The 9,190-nt window shown below is 41.0% G+C and overlaps 1 long non-coding RNA gene across 1 annotated transcript; it reads right to left on the bottom strand.

Annotated features, from left to right (window-relative positions):
• Window positions 1-826: 826 nt before the first annotated feature.
• Window positions 827-7,035, bottom strand: LOC143814806 (uncharacterized). Its single transcript, XR_013223635.1, has 4 exons — window positions 7,004-7,035; window positions 1,376-1,552; window positions 1,071-1,181; window positions 827-887 (listed from the first exon to the last, which is right to left on the bottom strand). It is a non-coding gene; the product is annotated as an uncharacterized LOC143814806 (long non-coding RNA).
• Window positions 7,036-9,190: the final 2,155 nt, after the last annotated feature.

The raw sequence follows: 9,190 nt of genomic DNA, 5'->3' as shown, positions 1-9,190 counted from the left end.
TGTTTTTATACGTTTATAAAAAAGCAAAGACACTATATTGTAAAAGTTTAAACGTGTATTTTATTCACAGTGTTCACTAGTCAGGTGGATTAGATTTATTTAAATTCACAGGGGGGTGTATGTACACATGCATGATTTAGTTTAAAGCCAGGTTTAGTCAGGTGGATTTAGATTTATTTAAATTCGCAGGTGGGGTATATGTACACATGCATGATTTAGTTTAAAAGCATATAGTTCAGCGATAATGTCAGGAGTTGGACAGGCATTTATCAGTCTTTCATACGTATCACAGAAAGATTTTAGTTTGATCTGTGTGAGTTTGATATGGACGTACTGAGCAGACATGGCAGTAAAGATTTTGATGTGTTCATCATTCCACACAGGGCTCCCTGTGTAAGATGAATGTTCAGCAACATTCTGTTTTTTACTTACACGGCGCCGTGATACTGAGCGTTTCTTTAGAGGTAGTACATCGCCAAAATCACTAGAAGATCCTGCAAGAGCAGAATCTGCAGATTGTACAGTTTGACACACCCGTATATTGAACGGAACTGTGGGTGACCACATACCCTCGGAGAGCTGTTCAATTTCTCTGTTTTCAGAAGTAACTTGTGGAATGCTGACTGTGCTATTGGCCTCCTGAGTTATACAGGGACTAGCGATCTGTGATGCAAATCGCTTTCTTGAAACATTCTTAGATTTTTGACGTGAAATCTTGGGGCTTGGATTCCCGGAGTGTTTGGGTGCCGCGTAGCTTTCCTCGCGATCTACAACACAGATGGGCGAAAGAGGAGTTGTTCTCACAGACGCATTAGCTCTTTGTGATTGATTCTGTGCAGATCCGTAATTACACCGCTGCAAATTTCGTGGTTGAAGATCCGGCGTATCTAAAAGAAAAGATGCAAGTGTCTGTTACCCGCGAAATCGGTGTAAAATTGGAAAAGCTACACGCCGACACTTATCTATGAACCTGCGTAATATTTGAAAACTTACCGGCGACAGTTATCCATGAAATCATTGTAACCATATTTGCATATATCCAGTATAGAGCAGACCAGATATATACTTACAAGTATGAACCGGGAATTGCACCTCCGCAGCTCCTGGTTTAATGGCCCGCGCATTGTTCAAACTCGTCGAGACGGGGATATTCTCTTTTTCAAATTTAATTTTTCTGACAGCTAGTTTCGCAGATGTAAATAAAATATGACTATTAGTTAACACAGAATTGATTTTCTACACAAAACTGTCTCGTTGAGACGGAGATATTCTCTTTTTCAAAATGAATTTCCTGACAACTAGTTTAGCAGTTGTAAATAAAATATAACTATTACACAAAAAGTGAGAATCGTATGTATTTCAAGTGAACCGTTACCTTTTCTATTCTCGAGACACCTGCTTAACGAATTTCCACGTCTTTTAGGAGCATCGGGTAGCGGTGAAATTACAGTGTTCTTGACATCTATGATCTCGACGTCTGAATCCAGATCTTGACATGGTTCGGGAACACACCAGTTTTCCGGCATATAGACCGATGGTTGCGTGTCAGTATCTGTATGAGAAATTGCACTTAGTCCGTGTTTACATACAAAGGATTAAAGCAGCTGACATGGTATAATTCTATACGGTACCAGACATTTAATGCGGACCCATGTTGGTATAATAACTCATGAATTAATCATTTATCAGGAGGAAAATGAGTAATTGATATACCGAAAACCATAATTTAGATTTCATAAATATTTTTTATTATTTAATACCATGAATTTGTTTTTACAATCAATACATAGGTCTTTATTAGTACAAAAACTTAAAGTGAATCAAACTAAAGTGTCAAACAAGACACAGGGTGGAGTATATCGGACTAAGAGTACTAATAGAGTGATAAGGGCTCACTATAGTGCCCATATACAAATATGATCAAATGTGCATGTGCACATCACCATTTATAGGCACATCCCTTCCACTCATATATGTGTACTCACACTATATGCTGCGAATAACCATGGGTGATTCCTCCATTGAGATCATAATCCCTCCCATATATAGCGAAATATCCACACCATAAGCTGCAAACAGCCAATCCCTCATTAATATACAGGAAAAGATAGCTTTGTTTAGTTACCCATGATAAGGTGAACCGTCCGACTCCAACCTGCGTCTTGGATCCCCAACGCACGTTTCGCATACAATTTGTGTTGCTTCCTCAGGGGGCGTGGTTTCAAGTGGTAGCTAGTTCAGATTAAATAGTGCGCCGTTCCGGTCACATGACCGGGCGGCCGCCTATCAAGAATTACCCGTTGTGCGCACGCGCACAGCGTCCCATCACCATAACAACTGAAGCCCCGAACGGACGCCCCTCAGTGATCACGTGGGCGGACCGGCGCCGGGCCTCGCACCTCGCTCACACCGAATGGGCAGCCGCACAGAGGCCAGGAGAATGATTACCAGGGGCACAGAACGCGTTACTTCATAGAAAATATATCGCAAGTAATTACATTAACAAATGTGCAAATTAGATTATTAAAGTGTCCAGTGCATATTAATTATAAATAATAGGCATCTACAGCTATTATTATAACAAAGTGCAATGTGCTAAAGGTTATAATTGTACATGCATATGTGACATTAAACTCATAAATTAAATATAGAAATATTAATTAAAAAAAGACCTTACGCATCGCATATGTACATGATATATCAAAAATACCTATATAAATATAACATTACAAAAATAATAATGAGGGAAGGGGAAAAGAGAGAGCAGCAGTCACAGCCTACCCAAAAAGGGGGCTAAATATAAGTCCTCGGGTTTCACATATAATAAGCTCCAAATTTTGGTTATGTTATAATTAGAGGTGATCCATCCTTCAATTTTCAAACTGTATTCTTCTATTTATGTTTTATGTATATTCATTTTCACCTCCAGAAGCTTGAACCCAGTTCAGGATATTCCTCCCAGACTGCAGGAGACAGCGACCAACCGCCTACTCACATCCCATCACCACATCACGGACACAGGTAATTACTCTATAATGTAACAATAAAAATCATTTATTATAAAAACATATGAAAACCACACTTAAAATCTGGTAGATATATGACAAAGCTAGTAGACCAGATCTGGAGACAATTTAATCCAAGCCTTAAAAGAAGACTCAGAGAAAAGACGAAAACCCTTGACTTTCATTCAGACCTGCAGGAGTCATAGTACCAAGGAGAGTTATCCATCGGCATTCTTTTTGTGCCAGGAGACGTTGAATGTTGCCTCCCCTAATGCCACATTGTATATGTTCAATGCCTCTAACCAGCAGAAACTTGGGGTTACATTTGTGGTATTGTTTGAAATGGCGTGGAATAGTTTTTAATTGAGAGAGATCCTCCTCCACTTCTGCTGCCATAATGTCACGGACGTGTTCCCTTGTACGTGTACCCAGGCGTCTAGAAGTAAGGCCTATGTACACTTTGGGGCAGCTGCATTTCGCATAATATATGACTTGGGTTGTATTGCACGTGATGTGCTGTCGTATCCGAAATTCTTTTTTTCCATCCGTGGATTGAAAATCCACTGCCCGACATACATTTCTGCAAGAGATGCAGCCGCCACATGGGAAACATCCTAAGGGGCAACCACTTGAACCAAACACATTTCTACTGATCAGAGGCATATAATGGCTGGACACCAGAATATCTTTGAGATTTTTGCTTCTTCGTGATGTCATCATGGGATATTCTGACAAGATTTTAAATAATGTGGGATCCGTTTTTAAGACATCCCAATGTCTACTAAGGCAATCTCTCATAGATGCCCACTCCCCATTAAAAGTTGATATAAAGCGGACGGTCTCGTCTTTGCTGTCCTTATTCCTCTGTCTAGGATACAACAGTGCATCACGGGGTTGAGATTTTGCTCTGGTGTACCCCTTTTTGATGCATCTGTTGCTGTAGCCTCGTTCTCTGAACCTCTCACGGAGATCTAAGGCTTGTTTTTCAAATTTGGATTCAGAGGAACAGATCCGCCTCATCCTGAGGTGCTGTCCAACCGGGATGGCCCTAATAGTGCTGTATGGATGGCTAGAACTAGCATGAAGTAAAGAATTGACAGAGGTGGACTTCCTGTACACATCTGTCTGCAAATATCCATTTGTGTCCACTTCCACTTTAATGTCCAGGAAGTCAACCTCCGTCCTACTCATGTTATATGTCAATCTAATATTGAATCTGTTGTCATTTAACTGCTGCATAAATTCATGCAGGTCTTTTTCGGACCCCTGCCAGATTATAAATAAATCATCTATGTAGCGCAGCCAGCACTGCACATGGTCCGCGGCCCGGACACCCCCCCCCCGCCAAATATCTCCCTCTCCCAGTATCCGAGGAAGAGATTAGCAAAGGAGGGCGCACAGGCCGCGCCCATGGCAGTGCCGCGCTGCTGCAAATAAAAAATATCCTTAAACACAAAAAAATTTTTTGTAAGGATAAACGACAACAGATCCATAACTAATCCGCACATAGGGCCATCCAGGTTGCCGGACCCCAGGAAGAAGCGGACCGCCTCCAATCCGTCATCATGACGTATACAGGTGTACAGTGATTCTATGTCTGCAGTGACAAGAATCATATCCTCATCCAATTGAATCCAATTGATCCTGCTCAGGACGTCCGATGTGTCACGTGCATATGAGGGAAGTGACTCTACCAATGGTTTTAAATAGAAATCCACAAATTTGCATACCGGGTCATTGAGTCCCCCCATGCCGGACACAATCGGACGCCCGGGGGGATCAATGGGATTCTTATGTATTTTAGGAATAAAATACAAAGTTGGTATTTTGGGAAATTTAGTGAGTAGACCCTCATAAATTTTCTTCGGGATAATCCCTTGTTCAAAGGCATCCTCTAGGATGGCTTCTAACTCAAGGGTAAACTTATGTAATGGATTATAATCTAACCTTTGATAAGTTACCCTATCACGGAGATGTCTCATTGCCTCCTTTTCATAAAGAGTTTTTGGCCATAATACGATGATTAAATTGTCTCCAGATCTGGTCTACTAGCTTTGTCATATATCTACCAGATTTTAAGTGTGGTTTTCATATGTTTTTATAATAAATGATTTTTATTGTTCCATTATAGAGTAATTACCTGTGTCCGTGATGTGGTGATGGGATGTGAGTAGGCGGTTGGTCGCTGTCTCCTGCAGTCTGGGAGGAATATCCTGAACTGGGTTCAAGCTTCTGGAGGTGAAAATGAATATACATAAAACATAAATAGAAGAATACAGTTTGAAAATTGAAGGATGGATCACCTCTAATTATAACATAACCAACATTTGGAGCTTATTATATGTGAAACCCGAGGACTTATATTTAGCCCCCTTTTTTGGGTAGGCTGTGACTGCTGCTCTCTCTTTTCCCCTTCCCTCATTATTATTTTTGTAATGTTATATTTATATAGGTATTTTTGATATATCATGTACATATGCGATGCGTAAGGTCTTTTTTTAATTAATATTTCTATATTTAATTTATGAGTTTAATGTCACATATGCATGTACAATTATAACCTTTAGCACATTGCACTTTGTTATAATAATAGCTGTAGATGCCTATTATTTATAATTAATATGCACTGGACACTTTAATAATCTAATTTGCACATTTGTTAATGTAATTACTTGCGATATATTTTCTATGAAGTAACGCGTTCTGTGCCCCTGGTAATCATTCTCCTGGCCTCTGTGCGGCTGCCCATTCGGTGTGAGCGAGGTGCGAGGCCCGGCGCCGGTCCGCCCACGTGATCACTGAGGGGCGTCCGTTCGGGGCTTCAGTTGTTATGGTGATGGGACGCTGTGCGCGTGCGCACAACGGGTAATTCTTGATAGGCGGCCGCCCGGTCATGTGACCGGAACGGCGCACTATTTAATCTGAACTAGCTACCACTTGAAACCACGCCCCCTGAGGAAGCAACACAAATTGTATGCGAAACGTGCGTTGGGGATCCAAGACGCAGGTTGGAGTCGGACGGTTCACCTTATCATGGGTAACTAAACAAAGCTATCTTTTCCTGTATATTAATGAGGGATTGGCTGTTTGCAGCTTATGGTGTGGATATTTCGCTATATATGGGAGGGATTATGATCTCAATGGAGGAATCACCCATGGTTATTCGCAGCATATAGTGTGAGTACACATATATGAGTGGAAGGGATATGCCTATAAATGGTGATGTGCACATGCACATTTGATCATATTTGTATATGGGCACTATAGTGAGCCCTTATCACTCTATTAGTACTCTTAGTCCAATATACCCCACCCTGTGTCTTGTTTGACACTTTAGTTTGATTCACTTTAAGTTTTTGTACTAATAAAGACCTATGTATTGATTGTAAAAACAAATTCATGGTATTAAATAATAAAAAATATTTATGAAATCTAAATTATGGTTTTCGGTATATCAATTACTCATTTTCCTCCTGATAAATGACATGGTATAATATAGTTTTACGGTATAACCCCTGTTTATGGTGTATCTGTTTTAATAATTTAGTATTATATTGTGGCTAGCGGCATTATTTGTTTTAATAATTTAACCGTATATTTATTATGACATAATTTGTGTAATGCAATAGTCAATAGCTGTTATAGTTTTACGGTATAACCAGTATTTGTGGTGTAAAATTAATATAGCATGACTTATTCCGTATTACCTATGTATTGCTTGGTATAAACATATTTATGCAGTAGGCGTAAATTTAGTTGTTGAGGTGTATAAATCGTGTTTGTCTGTGGTGGTGTGGAATTAACATAGATAATATATATATATCTTTCTTACCTGTGATAAGGTGAAGAGCAGGCTCATTATCTTTTATCGGTTCCGCAGCTAGGGATTCAAAGAGTTCATAATTCGGCGTGACGAAATTATTGCGATAATCGGGAGACATACACGCCTCTTAAATAAGAAAGAATGCAAGAATATATAATTAATATAAATTACTTACACTTGCATCTTTTCTTTTAGATACGCCGTTTCTTCAACCACGAGATTTGCAGCGGTGTAATTACGGATCTGCACAGAATCAATCACAAAGAGCTAATGCGTCTGTGAGAACAACTCCTCTTTCGCCCATCTGTGTTGTAGATCGTGCGGAAAGCTACGCGGCACCCAAACACTCCGGGAATCCAAGCCCCAAGATTTCACGTCAAAAATCTAAGAATGTTTCAAGAAAGCGATTTGCATCACAGATCGCTAGTCCCTGTATAACTCAGGAGGCCAATAGCACAGTCAGCATTCCACAAGTTACTTCTGAAAACAGAGAAATTGAACAGCTCTCCGAGGGTATGTGGTCACCCACAGTTCCGTTCAATATACGGGTGTGTCAAGCTGTACAATCTGCAGATTCTGCTCTTGCAGGATCTTCTAGCGATTTTGGCGATGTACTACCTCTAAAGAAATGCTCAGTATCACGGCGCCGTGTAAGTAAAAAACAGAATGTTGCTGAACATTCATCTTACACAGGGAGCCCTGGGTGGAATGATGAACACATCAAAATCTTTACTGCCATGTCTGCTCAGTACGTCCATATCAAACTCGCACAGATCAAACTAAAATCTTTCTGTGATACGTATGAAAGACTGATAAATGCCTGTCCAACTCCTGACATTATCGCTGAACTATATGCTTTTAAACTAAATCATGCATGTGTACATACACCCCACCTGTGAATTTAAATAAATCTAAATCCACCTGACTAAACCTGGCTTTAAACTAAATCAAGCATGTGTACATACACCCCCCTGTGAATTTAAATAAATCTAATCCACCTGACTAGTGAACACTGTGAACACGTTTAAACTTTTACAATATAGTGTCTTTGCTTTTTTATAAACGTATAAAAACACACCGCTTCATACTTGCGGGTGTTGTAACATGGGCTCAGTACGTCCATATCAAACTCGCACAGATCAAACTAAAATCTTTCTGTGATACGTATGAAAGACTGATAAATGCCTGTCCAACTCCTGACATTATAGCCGAACTATATGCTTTTAAACTAAATCATGCATGTGTACATACACCCCACCTGTGAATTTAAATAAATCTAAATCCACCTGACTAAACCACCCAGGCTATGGGCTGAAAAATTAGCTAAAATAATACCGCAAAGATCTTATAGATCTTCTTCAGTCTGCAGTGTGATTTCTAGAAGTGTGTTCTAAAAGTGTGGATTACATTAGAATTAAAACCTGAAAGATGTATACAGACTGTGCCCTGCTACCTGCCACCATCGCACTCTAACAAGCATCTCTATTCTTCCAACAGGTATGTTCACCCACCCAGTCCACCCAGCTCTCCTGCTGTCTGTCTGTGAAGTGCACATAGTACATCACCCAGCTTTGCGCATACTTTCCTCTGCTCCTAGCATTGTGATGGTATGTTCACCCACCCAGTCCACCCAGCTCTCCTGCTGTCTGTCTGTGAAGTGCACATAGTACATCACCCAGCTTTGCGCATAGACTTTCCTCTGCTCCTAGCATTGTGATGGTATGTTCACCCACCCAGTCCACCCAGCTCTCCTGCTGTCTGTCTGTGAAGTGCACATAGTACATCACCCAGCTTTGCGCATAGACTTTCCTCTGCTCCTAGCATTGTGATGGTATGTTCACCCACCCAGTCCACCCAGCTCTCCTGCTGTCTGTCTGTGAAGTGCACATAGTACATCACCCAGTTTTGCGCATAGACTTTCCTCTGCTCCTAGCATTGTGATGGTATGTTCACCCACCCAGTCCACCCAGCTCTCCTGCTGTCTGTCTGTGAAGTGCACATAGTACATCACCCAGCTTTGCGCATAGACTTTCCTCTGCTCCTAGCATTGTGATGGTATGTTCACCCACCCAGTCCACCCAGCTCTCCTGCTGTCTGTCTGTGAAGGGCACATAGTACATCACCCAGCTTTGCACATAGACTTTCCTCTGCTCCTAGCATTGTGATGGTATGTTCACCCACCCAGTCCACCCAGCTCTCCTGCTGTCTGTCTGTGAAGTGCACATAGTACATCACCCAGCTTTGCGCATAGACTTTCCTCTGCTCCTAGCATTGTGATGGTATGTTCACCCACCCAGTCCACCCAGCTCTCCTGCTGTCTGTCTGTGAAGTGCACATAGTACATCACCCAGCTTTGCGCATA

The sequence above is a fragment of the Ranitomeya variabilis genome, chromosome 1 (assembly GCF_051348905.1).
Source record: "Ranitomeya variabilis isolate aRanVar5 chromosome 1, aRanVar5.hap1, whole genome shotgun sequence".
NCBI lineage: Eukaryota > Metazoa > Chordata > Amphibia > Anura > Dendrobatidae > Ranitomeya > Ranitomeya variabilis.
The sequence above is the reverse complement of the archived record's forward strand: the minus strand, read 5'-3'. Positions and strand labels throughout refer to the sequence as shown.